The sequence below is a fragment of the Phascolarctos cinereus genome, unplaced genomic scaffold (genome assembly GCF_003287225.1).
Source record: "Phascolarctos cinereus isolate Bilbo 61053 unplaced genomic scaffold, phaCin_HiC Scaffold_726;HRSCAF=1367, whole genome shotgun sequence".
Classification (NCBI taxonomy): Eukaryota; Metazoa; Chordata; class Mammalia; order Diprotodontia; family Phascolarctidae; genus Phascolarctos; species Phascolarctos cinereus.
Window position 1 is genome coordinate 5,403,680 of NW_027556098.1, and position 17,926 is coordinate 5,421,605.

The 17,926-nt window shown below is 37.8% G+C and overlaps 1 long non-coding RNA gene across 1 annotated transcript in view; it reads right to left on the minus strand.

Annotated features, from left to right (window-relative positions):
• LOC110222465 (uncharacterized) overlaps positions 1–8,552 on the minus strand; it is a 90,935-nt gene extending 82,383 nt beyond the window's left edge. Inside the window, exon 1 of the long non-coding RNA XR_013487785.1 lies at positions 8,452–8,552. This is a non-coding gene — a long non-coding RNA (uncharacterized LOC110222465). The remainder of the gene's footprint in view (positions 1–8,451) is intronic.
• Between the last annotated feature and the right edge of the window lie 9,374 nt (positions 8,553–17,926).

The window sequence follows — 17,926 nt, forward strand, 5'->3', positions numbered from 1 at the left end:
TGTTATTACATTGAGATTTGAATTAAAATTTGGATGAGAAATAAATGGCACACTATTTTGAAAAATAATGTTCTGTCATTAGCGTAAGAGACAGAGGGTTGTATTTGGCATCAAGAAAATTAGAATTCAGTATCAACCTCGATACTTACTAGCACTATGATCAGAAAAAGTCACTACCTCTCTCTGAGCATCACTTTTCACAACTGTAGTACAGAGTTTTTAACACCTGTAGTCCTGTCTTACAGGATTATTCTCCGTCTCAAATGAGATATATGGAATGTGTTTTTTTATTTAAAATTTATGTTTTACAAACTTTGTTTTCTCTCTCTTCTACTTCTTCCAGTGAAAAATTTTTTAAAAAAAGAAAATCCTCTTAATAAATATATATGTATACATGCACATATATGTATTTATCTCTATTTCTATCATAAATATTGAAATGTATGTGTCTTTCTACACTTTAAGTCCATCAGCTCTCTTGTAAGAGGTGGGTAAAAGTGCTTCATTTTTAGTCCTCTGAAATTGTGGTTTATCATTGCATTGATCAGTTCAAAAATCTTTTAAAGTTTTTTTCCTCTGTGATGTTGTCATTGTATAAATTGTTTTCCTGGGTCTGCTCATTTCTTTTCATCAGTTTGTTGCAATTTTCCCAGTTTCCTATGAAAGAGTTTGTTTCATAATTTTTGTGGTGCAATAATATTCCATTTCATTTATATACTATAATTTGTTTAGCTCCTACAAATATCTTTGTACATATGGGTCCCTTTCCTCTTTTTTTATTTCTTTGGGGTATCTGTCTTCAGACATTTACTAGCTGTGTGACCCTGGGCAAGTCACTTAACCTTGTTGCCTCAGTTTCCTTCTCTGTAAAATGAGCAGCAGGAGGAAATAGTAAACCACTCCAGTATCTTTGCCAAAGAAGCTCTAAATGGGGTCATGAAGAGCCAGACACAACTGAAATGAATAAACAACAATAACAGCATATTCCTAGTAGTAGTATTGCTGGGTCAAAGGATATGAATGGTTTGGTGACATTTGGGGCATAATTCTAAATTCCAGAATGTATTCCAGAATGGATGGATCAATTCACAGATTCACCAATAGTACCAAGTAATGCACTTCAAATACCATAAAGTGCTATATAAATGTCAGCTATCATCATAATCATTGTTATCATTATTATTGTAATGATAGTTAAGGAAAAATGAGGGCAAACGACCAGCAATGGCAGAAGCAACTATAAATTTGCTAGTTTATTCAATCTGTGAAAATATGTTGTTGGGGGGGGGGGTTACGTTATATTTATACCTGGTTTATTTTTCACAGAATTCTAAGTTGGAAAGGACTTCAAGAATTCTAATGCATCCAAGAATTAAAAGAGGTCCATAGTCCAAATATATGAAAGAATCCAGGCGGTGTATAAATATAAATTATGTTATAGTATAGACACCCTAGGACAGCTAGATGGTTCAGTGGATAGAGCGCTGGGCTTGGAATCAGGAAAACTTTTCTCCCTGAGTTTAAATCTGGCCTTAAACACTTACTAGCTGTATGACCCTGATCAAGTCACTTAACTCTGTTTGCGTCAGCTCCTCATCTGTAAAATTATCTAGAGGAAAAAATGGCAAACCATTCCAGTATCTTTGCCAAGAAAATCCCAAATTGGGTTATGAAGAGTCAGACATGACTGAACAACAAAACAACACTGACACCCTACTTGGGTTGCTCATGGACTCTGCTATCATAATGATGGAAGGGAAGGGAAGCACTAATGAGTTTGGGAGACTATTAATGCTTTGCGCAAGCTTACCTCAGATGTATTTTCTGTTGATTGGGTCTCTCACTGGTGAGCACAGAATGAAGCTTTGAAACTATTGCTTTAGAAATTTCATTGTGATACATGATGGTTACAGGGTATAAACAGTACACAGTATCATGACAGATTCTTTGGGGATGAAGAAATAGAAATGTCACAAAAGAGAACCCGAAACATGGATGAGCTAAGGGCTCACATTAATTATAAGGCACCGCTTTTTGGAGAGTTGATTGTGTTCTGGGAAACTAAAGGCTCTGGAAGTAACAGCAGTTACACAGTAAAACACTGTAGAATGCATCATTACAAGGAAGTCCCCAGTGTGTTGATTCACAAAAAGATTATTTTTCCTCATGTTGGTTGATGACCCAAACACCTTTCCAAAGGAAGATTTGATATTCAAGAAAGAAGACCTAATCCTCAGAAATAGCCCTGCTTCTCACAAGGTGGAAATGAGGCAAAGAAGTGTTGTTTGCACTCATACAGAGGGAATTCCTATTACAGAAGATTAAGGCTTTCTGGTTCAAAGGATCTTCAATGACACTCAGGGTTAAACCAATAAACGTTTATCTTCTAGATCCCTACATACTGGATACCCGAGTCCTAACAATAACGTTTTAATGATGAGAAAATGAGTCCTGGGAATCATCATTCAAGACCTTCCACAACCTGGAAAGATGACAGGTTGAATTTCTTATCTCATACTACTGAAATGTGCTTTTGTGTGTGCGGGGATGTGTGTGTGTGTGTGTGTGTGTGTGTGTAGCATATCTCTACATATGATATGTTGTCCTGTCCTTTATCAGGGACACTGGGCAGGTGAAAAGAGATGTGCTATAAATAAGATTGTCAATCACTCAGAACTCTGACCTTTCCTTGTCTCAGACCTGGACTCAGTCTGCCTCCTCATCTCTACCTTGGGGCATCCTTAGCTTCCTCCAAGTTTCAAGCACAACTTCCAACAAGAAGCCTCTCCATTTTTGTGAATCCTCAGACCTCCAAAAATTATTTTACATTGAGTTGTACATCCTTTGGATCTACTTCCTAGGGTACATGTTGTTTTCCCTTGGAAGAATGTCAATTCCTTAAGGGCAGGAACTGTTCTATTTGTGATCTTCCTCAATGGGATCTAAAGCTTAAGAAAGTGTGATACCAAAGGTAACCAAACCCTTTTTGCCTTATTCGTGTTTATGAGGCTATAATCTCTTACACGTAGAAACTCAAAGTGTTTAAAGTGATTTGACTTAATTCACAGGACATTCATTTATCTGACACCAAAGCAGCTAGGTGGCCAGTGGGTAGAGTCCTGAGCCTAAGGTCAGGAAGTACTGAGTTCAAGTCCAACCTCAGATACTTACTATCTGTGTGAGTCACCTAACTTCTGTTTGTCTAAGTTTCCTCATCTATAAAATGGAGATAATAAAGGCAGAGTTGTTGTGAGGATCAAATAATAAATGAATAATCATAATCATAATAATTGAAGAAGAATTGAGAAGCACTTAGCACAGTGCCTGACACAAAGTAAGCATTCTATGAATTTTAGCTATTAATATTGTTAATTCAATTCATGATAATGCCTACTATGTGCAAGGCATTGGGAGTATAAAGACAATAAAAACAATAAGCTTTCTCAAGAAACTTCCATTCAGCCGGGGTTTATGACAGGTAAACATGTAAGTAAGTACAAGTTAATATGAGGAGGAAGAGAATCTCAATCCATCAACAATCGGGGAAGAGGAGTCAGGAAAGGCAGCCTACGGAAGCTGGCACCTGAGCTGAACCTTGACAGAATATTCTAAGGGGCGAAGGTGAGGAGGGAATGTATTCTAGGTATGGGGAACATTTTGTGCAAAAGTATGAAGGCACAAGATATAATAACAAATTTAAAGAACAGCACAGAGACCAGTTTGGCTGAAACATAGGACATGTGAAGGAATAATATGAAATCATCCTAGAAAAGCAAGCTAAAGCTAGATTAGGAAAGGCTTTAAATGCCAAACTGAGGCATTTATACTTTATTCTAGAGGCAACAGAGAGATAATTGGACCAGAAGAGTGATATCAGTGATACTGAAATGTCTGAATCATACTTGGCCTTTATTTAAACACACATATGCATTCACTGATGGCCTTCTGCTAAACATATGGATGTATTGCTGCTTTCCAGTGTTCCAATTTTCAATGTCCCATTTTAAAGATGAGGAAACTGAGACCCAGAGAGGTCAAGTCACTTCTCCAAGGTCACATAGGTAATAAATGGCAGAGGCAAATTTTGACACAGGTGCTCTGACTCCAAAGCTAATGTTCTTCCTACTGGACTATGATGGAAAAGAACAGCTTAAAACTGATAGACTTTTGGCGGTAACTTACTTATTTCCTATTATGTTAAAATTTGTTGCTGTTATTCAGTCATTTTTCAGTTGTGTCTGATTTTTTGTCACCCATTTGGGGTTTCTTGGCAGAGATACTAGAGTAGTTTGCTATTTCCTTCTCTAGCTCATTTTACAGATGAGGAACTGAAGCAAACAGGGTTAAGTGACTTGTCCAAGGTCACACAGCTAGTTAGTATCTGAGACTAGATTTGAATTCATTTTTAAATAATGGGCCAATTTAATTCAAAGCATTCAGATTGGGGTCCTAATTGCTTTTTCCATGAGCTGGGCCTTATTTGTTCTTGTTGGTTTCTAATTACAAGAGGCAATGGACAGATCCCTGAGTTTGGAATCGCAGCACTTATTTGAAAGTCCAGTTCTGCTCCTTACAAACCTGTGCAGCCTTGGTCAAATCCTTTAACTTCTGTAGGCCTCATTTTTTAATCTATAAAATGAGAGGTTTGACTGGATGACCTGAGGTCTCTTCCATCTCTAACCTTTTATGGAGAGATTGGAAAGTATAGTTATATTGTTGACTCTGGTCATTGTTACAAAAGCATTTAAAAGCAAGCTCCTAAAAATGTTGTTTAACAGAACAGTGACATATCCCACAGGGAGCTGTCTTAATAGAACTCTCCTTCAAATCTAGTTAAGATAAGTCATTCTGACAATCTATGTCAGAAATGTCTGTGAAGTGCACACTGGCTTCTGAAGGAGAGAAAGTTTTCTCAGGGGAAGGAGCAGTAGACAGGAAATTGAATTCAACTTAATACTGTTTTGGAACAGATTTTGACAACCTGTGAGGTCAAATGAGGTTAGATGATGACCACTAGAAAAGTCTAGTCCAAGCAGCAGGTAGAAGATATAATCCTCTTGATATAATTAAGGTAAACTCAATAGAGTGGAAATAGAATTTCTCGACTTGGGTTATTTGGAATGCAGCAGATATTTTTGCATTTCTCTATGTGAAAGAGTACAGCTCTTATAGTAAGAGAATCCCATGCTACAACAGGACAAGTTATCCTTTCAAGGGTATTATGCTTGTTTTAGCTTCCACCCTTTTCTGGGATCACTCCATTAGAAGGAGGATTTTAGTCTCACCTTGAAAGAGTGACGGGCCCTTCATCCCTGGAGATGGAGCTCATATCCCCTGGATTTAGTTACATAACAATAGACTCCATGTTAATTCAGGATGACCAAAACCCTCAATAATCCTTCCCACTATGGAGGGGATCACCGGATCAGGGGAGCAATGCTCAAAAGTTGGGAAGAACCTACAACCTCCTTTTAAAGATGAGAAAACTGAGGCCAAGAGAGGTGAAATACCTTGCTAAGATCACATAGGTTCTAGGGGCAGCTAGGTGGTGCAGTGGATAGAGCACTGGCCCTGGATTCAGGAGGACCTGAGTTCAAATCTGGCCTCAGACACCTAACACTTACTAGCTGTGTGACCCTGGGCAAGTCACTTAACCCCATTGCCTAGCCAAAAAAAAAAAAAAAGATCACATAGGTCCTTTCCTTACAGCCTGACAGAGCTAGAATTTGAACTCAATTTGATTCCAAGGTCAGCATGCTTTCCATTGGACAACTAGACTACACTGTTCTTTGGTCATGGAAATATTCTTGATAGTTCTTGAGGCTATCCAAGAATACTAATTTTTTTAATTAATTAAATTAAATTAAATTTTGGTATTAATTAAATTAAATAAGTATTTTAATAAAAAATCCCTATTTTTTAACCATGGTGTACTAAGAGAGATTAATGAAAACATCAGGTAGGGGCAGTTAGGTGGGCAGTGCATAGAGCACCAGCCCTGAAGTCAGGAGGACCTCAACTCAAATCCGGCCTCAGACCAAATAATTGACACTTATAAGCTGTGTGACCCTGGGCAAGTCACTTAACTCCAATTGCCTAAAAAAAATCAAGTAAATAAAAAACCAGGGGGATTCTTGCCCAGATTATAACCTACAACTGCACTGGTAGTTCATTGACTTAGTCCATTCACAAGAATATTTGTTTCAAATAGATACTATAGATGAACTGGGAGGTAGGCCTCGAATAAGAGGAACAAAGGAAACTGGATTGAGTTTGGGAAATAGGTCATTGCTTTCAATAATCCCAAATTGTGGAAGCAGAACCAAGATGGCAGATTAAAGGCAGCCACCCAGCTGAACTCTCCCAATACTCCCCTATAAACAATTTTAAAACAATGCCTCAATTAAATTTTGGAGTGGTAGAGCCAACAAAAGGTTAGGGTGAGATATTTTTCCAGCCTAAGAAAACTTAGGAGATCAGTAGGAGAAGTCTGTGGCATATACTCCTTCTTACTACCCTAATAATGACAAAGAGGACTGTACTGGGAGAAAGAGAAAGGGAGATGCAGAATGGGGTAAATTGCCTCACATAAAAGAGGAAAGGAAAAGCTTTTACGGTGGAGGGAAAGAAGGGGGAGGTGAGGAAGAGTGAGTGAACCTTACTCTCATCAGAACTGGCTCAAAATGAGAATAACATATACACTTAATTTTGTATAGAAATCTATCTTACCCTACAGGAAAGTAAGAGGGAAAGGGTATAAGAGAAGGGGGTGGGAGTGATAGAAGGGAGGGCAGGAGAATAGAGAGAAGGGGTAGTCAGAAGCAAAGCAATTTTCAGAAGGGACAGGGTGAAAGGAGAGAGAGAAATGAATAAATAGGGGGAAATAGGATGGAGGGAAATATAGTTAGCAACGGTAACTATGAAAAAAATTTTGAAGCAAGTTTCTCTGATAAAGGCCTTATTTCTCAAACATATAGAGAACTGAGTCAAATTTATAAAGTAAGAGCTATTCCTCAATTGATAAGGGATCAAAAGATATTAACAGTTTTCTGATGAAGTAATCAAAGCTATCTATAACCACATGAAAAATGTTCTAACTCACTATTAATTGGAGAAATTCAAATTAAAATAATTCTGAAGTATTACCTCAGAATACTTTGTTAATAGGACAAAAAAGAAAAATGACAAATGTTGGAGTAGATGTAGGAAAAATGAGACATTAATGTACTGTTGGTGGAGTTATGAACTGATTCAACCATTCCATAGAGCAATTTGGAACTATGCCCAAAGGTCTTTTGACCCAGCAACACCACTACTAGGTCTGTATCCTAAAGAGATCAAAGGAAAAGAAAAAGGACCTACATGTATAAAAATATTTACAGCAGGTCTTTTTTTGGTGGTGGCAAAGAATTGGAAATCGAGAGTATGTCCATCAATTGTGGAATGCCTGAACAAGTTATGATATATAATTGTGATGGCATACTATTGTGCCATAAGAAATGATGAGGGGAGTAGTTTCAGAAAAACATGGCAAGACCTATATGAACTAATACAAAGTAAAGTGAGAACTAGGAGGTCATTGTGCACAGTAGAAACAATGTTGCTATGATGATCAGTTGTGAAATCTCTAATCAATACAATTCCAACAGACTCATGATGAAAACATGCTATTCACCTCCAGAGTTAGGACTGATGAACTTTGAGTGCAAACTGAAGTATAATTTTCTTGATTTATTTTTCTTGCTTTCTAAAAACAATATGGCAAATATGGAAATAGATTTAGCATGATTTCATGTGTATAATTGATATCATATTGCTTATCTTCTCAGTGAGTGTGATAGGGGGTGGGAGAGGAGAGAATTTGGAACTCAAAATTTAGAAAGAATATAATGTTAAAATAAATCAATAATATATGAAAAACTATTTTTAAAGTACCCATCAGTAGAATGATCTGATTCCAAGGGATGGACAGCCTAGAGCATCCTGAAAGGCTCTCTTCAGAAGAAAGACACATATAACACCTGGGTATCTTTATAACAATTTAAATAAAGAAGACAAATTTGCAACGACCTCAAGACATCAACTCATTTCTCATAAAGGAAGTTCTGAAAAGTAGAAGGCAATTAGTCATGCTGAGATTGTCTGCTTTTCACTGATCTTGTCAACTGAGCCTTGCTTGGCACTTGCTAAAACAAACTTCATCAAAAGAACTGGGAAAAAAAAGTCCCAAATTGTCCTCTGCTGCCAAAGTTCATCTTTAGACCTCCAGTCACCATGCCTGGGAGGACCTAAGCCTTCCTCTTGGTGATTTAATATTTTGTAGACACCAGTTCAACACCCGGGCTGCACATCTTTTATCCTTTGCCTTCACTACAAAGCTAGTCCACTTCAATTTTCTCATACACATTTCATTCATGCTTCTTTTGCTGAAATGATGCAGCTTACTCTTACCTACTGTGTGTCTCTCCTTTGTCCTTTGGGTCACCTGAAATTCTGATTCTTCTGAGAAAATGGTGTCCCATGATTTATATCCTGAATAGTGACATAGTCAAAGTGAGTGATTCTTAAGTCAACTGTAAAGGACAAGGTATCATGCTCCCACAATTTAAGATAACCTTTGACATCTTACAACATCAGCAAAGAAGTTGCACTGTTCTAGCAAGCTTGCAAAATCTTGCAACAACAGGAAAACAGGGGAAGGGGCAGCCAATGAGAAAGACCCTAGTCTCTGAAAATAGACTCTAAAGTTCTTGCTTTTCAATCCAGAGGGCAGACCAGTTTTAACCAGCCCTAAGTAGGACAAAGGGCACAGGCTTTTGGATGAGGAGGGCTGGTGCGGGGGAAGGAGGGGGGGGATGGTGCGGGGATATTGGATGGGTGGACATGTAAGATTGTAACCCAGAAAGGAATGGACCAATCCAGGCCTGGAAGGGAGGAGTCTCAGCGTTCTAATAGTATAAAGCCGTCTCTCGCTTCTGTATTGCCCGCCACTCTCTTCCTAGAGGTGTGCACAATTCTCCCAGGAACGGTAAGTAAAATAAATGATTCTTCACTCACTCCAAGCTTAGTTTCATTTTTAACTAGAAGGCTGGATTTCTCTAAGGCCTCATTTCTAACATCAACCATGGATTTTCATCCTATGTCTGATATAAGTATAAAGGAACTCCCACTACAGGCAGAAATGCTTGTCTATTACTAAGTAGAATACATAGCCTCCTCCAGACCAGGAGAGGAATCTTTTAGGCTCTAAATCCATCTTCTTGCAAGGGAAGCAGTGACTATACACTGATGTCCGACAGAAAAATTCTCAGATTATCTGGGTGAAGGCAATAAACCAGAGAAGTAAGAAATCCCTCATAGCATACTTGAACCCATTGCTACAAAATGGAACTTCTGATATAAGGATTCTATAAGTATTGACCTATAGGCCCACTGCCTAAACAAAACTGAGGGGGTGGAAAGAATGAGGTATAAATATGAAAACATAACCATCTATTCATATACACATATTGTTTTTGTTCAGTCATTCGGTTTTGTTCCATACTTTGTGACCCCATGGATCATACTGTCCACAGGGTTTTCTTGGCAAAGATACTGGAATGGTTTGTCATTTCCTTCTCCAGTAGATTAAGGGTTAAGTGACTTGCATAGGATCATACAACTAGCAAGTATCTAAGGCTGGATTTGAACTCAGGTCTTCCTGACTCCAGGCCCAACTTTCTATCTACTGAGACACTGTAGCTGCCATATACACATACATATACATATACATATACATATACATATACATATACATATACATATACATATACATATACATATACATATACATATACATATACATATACATATACATATACATATACATATACATACACACATACATATACATACACATATACATATACATACACACATACATATACATACACACATACATATACACACATGGATATGCATTGCATACATATATACATATATGTAGCATGTGAATGTGCATGTGTGTATGTGTGTGTAAGTATATATACACACATACATTTACATATATGTGTATACATATATATTTATGCATGTGCATGTGTGTATATATATATATCTTTGCTTTGATTATCTGTAATTCCATAGTGTTATTTATAACTATGCAGTTTATAATTATGTATTATGTATGTGTAATATATAGATAGGCAAACATATTCATTTATATGTATGTATACATATGTGTATTATACACATGTGTGTTATACATATACATATATAAACATAACTGCCTGTCTATCCATGTATAAATATATACTGGTGAGTGTATATATATATATATATATATGTATGCATGTATATATAAGTGAATAAATATGTTTACATATCTACATATGTATAGTTTTGTCATATTTTTCGTTCACCAGTATGAGCTCCTGCTTAGAGGATATTTTATATTTGCTACTTCTTTTGCTAGTCAAGACAAGGAGTAGTAGTACGAAGTAGGGAGTGAGGGTCATTTTATTGGTGATAGTGGCTAAAACCAACACAGCTTACTTGAACCAAATAGAATTCTTATGGATCTGATGATTTTGGAGAACTATTTGCAAGGCTAGTCATAAACAATAAACATAATTAGCTGGGAATGGAAAGGAAAGAACTTGGTGCATTGTACCAGAAAAATTGATTACACCATATAATACTAAAAAACGAGCTTAGATTTGATGAGGCTATAGCTCATCCAATTCATACAGCATATCCTAAGGGGAGGAAATGCATAATTATAAATAATGCTGTGGAATTACAGATAATCACAGCAAGAGGATGAATAGAAATGTGAATTTTGAGCTGAGCTTCTAGAACCTCTTTTCCAAGTTATCTGAAAGACCACAGGAAACACCATAGAGCAGGTAGAATTAGGGGTGATTCTTGACATTAGCTTGTACTTCCTATATAGACTTTTAGCTTTCAGACTTCTGTAGTGGTGGTTTGCCCTATATATTTTATTACAGCCAGTGCATTTCAATCAACCTGCTCCTCTTATGAATTTTGGAATAATATCTCCATTCTTTCCCAATATCTTCTAGGAAGGTTACCCTATTTTAGCTATTGTTGGCACTGAATTAAACAGGATGATGTGCTGAATCTTAATGTTCAAAGCCTATTAAGCTGGAGGAAAATTAGAAAGTATTATGCTTTACAATAAAGGGCCAAAGCAGAGCAACAATGGGCTGCTGGTCTGACTTTCATTTCTATTCCCCCCGCCAAAAAAAAAATGGGTCAGTAGAAAGCTTTTTGATTTTGTTTTTTTAATCCCATTATTTTCCCCAGTCACCTCTAGAGGTAGCTTAGAGTCTGTGAAGAACAAAGAATCTCAGTTGATCCTTTTTTCCATGGCCTTGTTCCATGCCACCACAAAATTTAATTGATACCACACACATTCCTGATTTGTTGACTACCTTATTTCTGTCTTGAAATCAGCATGAAGAGCATTCATTGTCCTTTTTAAGTCAAATAGCTTCATGCTCATTTTCTCCATTCCTGCTTTTCACTTTGCTGGGCTGAGTCAGCTTGGTTTTCCTTAGTTCTCCTTAGTTTGTTTACTAATATGGAAAATTTCTGCAAGAAGAATACAGTTTTCCTAGATTTAAAGAACTGCTTTGTGTTCCCCCTTTGTGTTGTGGATATCTAGGACATAAGAGCACTGGACTGGGAGCTGGGTGACCCTAGTTTCAGTTTACGAATTTCTATGAATACTCTAGGGGATGGGACTGTGATTTCATTGGTCTAGAAAACTCCTGGTGGGGAAACTCCCCAAGCAAAGCAAGTCAACAACTTCTCCGAAACTTGAAGTCCTTTGAGATTTCCCTAGAAGTTAAGTGATCTGCCCAGGATTGTAATCACTATACATGAGATGTAAGACTTTACCCTAGGTCTGCTTGGCTTTCAGGCCAGCTCTCTAGACATCATCCTGCCACTTGTGTGACCTTGAGAAAATCACTTTAACTCCCTGAAATTCCCTGCATCTGCAAAATGAAACAGTTGAACTCCTGATGTTTAGGATTCCTTTCTACTTGAAGTGGAGGGGATATGGAAGAGCAGGCTATGTCATGTCACATCACATCACATCACGTCACGCCACATTATGTTACGTTATGTTATAAATTATATTAGCTTTTTGTGGAGTACATCCAGGATCAAATCACATATTCCTAAAGTTGGAAAGCACCCTAAGAAGTCATCACAAAATCATCATAGGTTATTGGATCATAGATATAGAGTCAGAAGGTATCTTAGAGGTCATCTAGTCCAACACCTCAATTTACAAATGGGGAAGCAGAGGCCCAGGAAGGTTATGTTACTTCCTCAAAGTCACACAGATAGTAAGTGGCAGAGATAGGATTCTAACCCGTCATCTGACTCCAAATCCAACGCTTTCCATCATGGCACTTTGTTTTAAGTCTATCTTCTTAATTCTAAGTTGTCTGCAATGAAGCCAAAGCCAGGCAGATGAATAATGGTCAATTATATTCTTAAAATCATCAGAGAAGGATATTTTACCTCCTTTTGGGGCAATGTATCTAAATATCACAATCTGTTGTGGTCAGGAAATTCTTTCCAATGTGTAACTTAATAGAGTACCCTGTAGGCATCAGTAAATATCAAATAAACAAATTGAAAACAAAAACAAAGCCTTTGTGTTGCTATTTCATTTCATTCCTTTATGTCCTCCCCAGCATCCATAAAAATGAAGGATGACATCCTTTTTCTAGTATTTTTTCATGTACTTAATGACTGCAGATAATAGGACAAATAGGTATATGTACCCTTTTCCACACACATTAATGTGTTTTATATATCTCTATGAAATATACAAAAAAGATAAAATCACCCTCAATTTGCACATGGAAAGTGAGGCTCAGGGAGTTTGAATTACTTTTATTCATTCATTCATTCATTCAATAAGCTTTTATTAAGCACTTAGTATGTTCCAGGTACTACATAGGTATACAAAGATAAAAATGAAAGTCTCTGCCCTCAAAGATCTTCTATTCATTTTGTATATAAAGAGGTGTATGGGGTTGAGGGGTAGGCTGTGTGTGAATGAACAGAGGTATAAAGTCTATGAACTCACCACCACACTACTGACTCAAGCCTTCATGGACACCATCTCCCTCAGCTCCTCTCCCCTTTGTTTGGAGGGCTGAAGATAGAGTACCAAACTCCTCTCAATGCCTTCCTTTAAAGAAGGCAGAAACTGGACTCAGTTCACTCCACTTTGAATCTGTTGCCCTGCCTTTAACTCCACAAAATTCTTGCTAGCTTTGACCCTGACATGCATCTTCTCAAACTGAATCGCCCCCCACTTTGAAACTGAAGTCAGAACAGAGCTGTCACATTACCAGATTTCTGATTCTGTGTATCAGCTGAGTGGCAGGCATCTTAAGGTAGGGAGAGCGCCACTGGGAAATTCAAAAGAGCTCTTCTAATGCTAGCAAATGGTTTCCCTAGGGTTTGTACATCCTCATCTGCATATGCAAAGCCTTCTGGAAGTCTTTGCTAAGAAAAATAGCTATGGTTGCATTTTATACATTGTCAAATTTGCTTTTAAATTATCAGAGAATGACTTCCAATTAAATCCCCAAGCCCCTGACATGCCAGCTATTAGCAGCAACGTTAAGTCCTCCTGTATCACTTTTTGAGGCCGCTTAATAGCAACCAGATTCCATGGATATTGCCTTATTAGGTCTCTGGAGCCTATAATTTGAGGCAAAGTGATGTACTTTCAATACCAACAATAATGTCAACTGGCATTTATATAACATTTTAAGGTATCAAAAACGATTTATATACATTATGTCGTTTAAGCCTCACAATAATTCTGTGAGGTTAAATGCACACACACACATATATGTACACAAACACACACATATACAACGCATATGTATGCACATATATTTGTTATATGTATATATGTATACAGGCGTGTGTCTGTATGTGTGTGTGTGTATATATATATATATGTATATATATATATATATATATATATATATATATTTATATATAAAATAGGATCATAGATTTAAAACTGAAAGGAACCTTAGAAGTGATCTAACTCAGCCCTCTCATTACACAGGATCAGAGGAGGTGAACTGATTTGCCCAAAGCCACACAGCTTGTAAGTATGAGCCCAGGGTTTAGTGAGTCCAGCCTCTATCCAGAACATATGGCATAAAGCACATTATTTCATTTATGACATCTTCTCTTTCCGATTTCTGCACAAAAAATGAATCCTTTCAAATATTTCTAACCCCAAGAAATGGGACCTGAAAGGGTATTTTAGTTTGAGAAAAAGAAAGAAGAAGGCATATATTAAGTGCTATTCTAAAGGAGGGACTGAGGCAGCTAGGTGGTGTGGTTGGATAGAGCACTGGCCCTGGAGTCAGGAGGACCTGAGTTCAAATCCTGCCTCAGACACATAATACTTCCTAGCTGTGTGACTCTGGGCGAGTCAATTAACCCCAATTGCCTCACTAAAAATAAATAAATAAATAAATAGGAATAAAGGAGGGTCTGTCATTCTGTAGAGCCTGATGAAAATGACAGGCAGCATGGGCTATAGGGTCTGGTCATGTGATCACTCACACTAGATTCCTCTTGAAATCAGATAGCAGTGTTACTTCTTAAATGACTTCATCTCTCATTTGCACTTGATGCTCCAGCAATGTTGGCACACCAGGATGAAGGCTAGAAAATGAGCTTACAGTGGCTGCTTTGCATAAGAACTCGGTTTTTCTTCGATGAGCCTGCAAAATAGACATTCACGAAGGGAGGTATAGGTCATTCGAAAAGCTGCTATCTATGTGCTTTGCTAAATGGTGGGAGCTCTGGAATGCTCAGACAGGCTGGATTCATATGAATGAAGCTTGATGGCTGAGCATTTGGAAAATGAGGTTTCTATTCGGGACACTACCAAAGTTTTCCTCCAAGTGTAATGCTGAGAATGTCACTTGTTTATTCTTTCCCAAGTCCCTTCACTAGAAAATGAGGATTTTATTTCCTGAGTATTTTATACCTTACTTAGATACCCCCGGGAGAAATCCCACTCAAAACCTTTATCAGCTAACAGCCTGGCTGAGATTAACTAGCAACCAGAGTAAAGCCTTGAATGGGATGACTTTGAAGGTAGGGGTGAGGTGGCTGCTGAGGGAAGGGGCAAGAAGCCAGGAGAACTTCTCTTACAGTTTTACTGAGGACTTGTCCTGACTGGGGAAAAGGGGGGGAAAGATATTATCCAGTAATTGTACCAAATCTTCTTTCTCCTCAAGGTGGCTCCATGTCCCCAAGCTCTTTTTTTTTCTCCCCTGCTTTCTTAGCAGATGATGTCACTTCCTACTTTAATGAAAAACTCAGCACTATTATGAGTTCCCTCTTCTCTCCTACTTTACACCTCTACATCTTAACCAGTATTTCTTTCCTTCCTTGATCCAAAACTTTCACTTGACATTGCCATCTCTTTAATATATCATTCCAGATCCTTCTCTTTCCCTCCAAACTCCTAGGAAGAATCATCTACACTCACTGCTCCAATCAACTTCACCACCCATTCACTTCTTAACTCCTTATAACCTGACTTCCAGTCCCACCATTCCATTGAAACTACTCTCTCAAAGGTTAGCAATCATGACTTCACTTCTAAATCCAATAGACATTGCCCAGTCCTCATCTTTCTTGAATTTTCTCCTGCATCTGATAATGCTGACCACATCCTCCTTTTAAAAATATTTTATTTTATTTTCAATTCTGAATTATTTTTCTCTCCATTCTTCTCCCCTGTCCATTGATAAAGCAGGAAAAACAAAACCAGTTACAAATATGTATAGTCAAGCAAAACAAATTCCCATATTAATCATGTCAAAAAAAAAAAGGCTTTAATCGGCACTCTGAGCCAGTGACCTCTCTGTCTGAAGATGGATAACATATTTCATGATGAATCCTTTGGAACTCTGGTTGGTTCCATTGTGCCAATCAGAATTACTAAGTCTTTCAAAATTGCTTATCTTTACAGTATTATAAAGTTTTGTTATTATCGTATAAATTGCTCTCCTGGTTCTGCTCACTTCATTTTGTAGTTCATACAAGTCTTTCAGGTTTTTCTAAAACCATCTCCTTCATCATCTCTTACAGGACAAAAAGCATTCCATCATAGGCAAATACGATAACTTATTTAGCTGTTCCCCAATTTATGGGCACCCTTTCAGTTTCCAATTCCTTGTCACCACAAAAAGAGCTGCTATTTTTGTACGCATGGGTCTTTTTCCTCTTTCTTTAATCTCTTTGAGGTATAGACTTAGTAGTGGTATTGATAAGTCAAACTGTATACATATTTTAATAGCTTTGGGACATAGTTCTACTTGCTTTACAGAATGACTAGATAAGTTCGTAGTTCCACCAGTAGTGCATTAAGGTACCTATTTTCCCCACAGCTACTATAGCATTTATCATTTTCCTTATTTTTTCCAACTTTGCCAATCTGATGGGGATTATGCTTTCCTTTTAAATGCTCTATTTTTCCTTGACCTCCTTTAACACTGCTCTATTCTCATTCCATCCACCCACCATTCTCCCCACCTCAATCTTTTTTAATTTACTTTGCCAATCATCATCCATTTCCTACCTCCTTTACCAATTTATCTTTCATCCATTTGCCAAAGTAGGTTTTCTAAATGTGACCATGTTATTCCCCTGCTCAAAAACATCTCATGGCAGCTCATTGCCTGTAAGATATGATAAATGTATAAAATACATAAGCTTCAATTTGGCTTTTAAAATCCTCCATAATCTGCCTCCAATTATCTTTTCAGGTCTGATTTCACATATGGCACATTCCAGTCAAACCCAAACCCGAACCAATCTAATTTTTTAGTTTTATGTGTTCTTAATATTTTTATCATGCTGGAGTGGCTGTTGGTGTACAGACTGACGACCTGTACCACTCCTTAATCCATACCTAGACATAGGGTCTTGTGCCAGGGTCATGACCTCCTTTTAGGAGAATGAGCTTCCCATTCTTGCACTCACTGGTTCATCATCCCAACCCCATCATCCTAGGGAAAGTTGCTAATTATAGTAATAGTTATGGCTTGAAATTCTAAAAAGTTCCCTATAGTGAGAGAATCAGGTGTGGAACAGGTCTTTCAGTCTTAAACAGAAAGCAATGCACACGATAACCTATAAGAATCACACACACATTAACAGAACCATTTAAATGAGGCTCATTATGTAACTTATCTCTACAGATACAATTAGCATCACTAGGAAGAGGTTAGTGTTATGAGCAACTTCCAGGACCTGCCGCTGCCCCCTGCTTCCCTAGTTGCAAGCCAGCCAAGAGTCAAAATAACAGGATACGGCTCTTTTAGAGTGAAGGAAGAAATTCCTTTATTCAATTCTCGAGAGAATCGGGTGCATTCCCTCCCAAGAAGGAAGCACACTGAGCACAGAAGGGAGAGTGAGATTTATCCTATTAGTCTGGTCCCCTTACCCCTCCCTCCAAAACTGGATTGGTCCAAGTTACCATCAAAAGCTTCACAATTGGTTAGGTCCACAATTCCATATTCTATTTAGAGAAACCACAATCTGGGTTACAATTGGTGGAAATACAATCCTGATTGTTTAGTTGATATGCATGAGGTTCACTGAGCCTGAGTAGTAGCAGATTCTTGTGCCTGGACATTGACCCCCATCTGGCTTGGGCTGCAAAAACAAGAACTCTGCTGTTAAGTTAACTTAGCTTAAGTGGCCTGAGGAATGTCACTCTCCCCTTAATTAGTTAGCCACTCAGCACCTTTTCTGTTTCTGTTTTTTTTTTTTTGCAACTCATATGGGAACCTAATAATTGAGCATTTCTCACATTGGGAAGGGGGAGAGGGTTCTGTTATGTATTTTG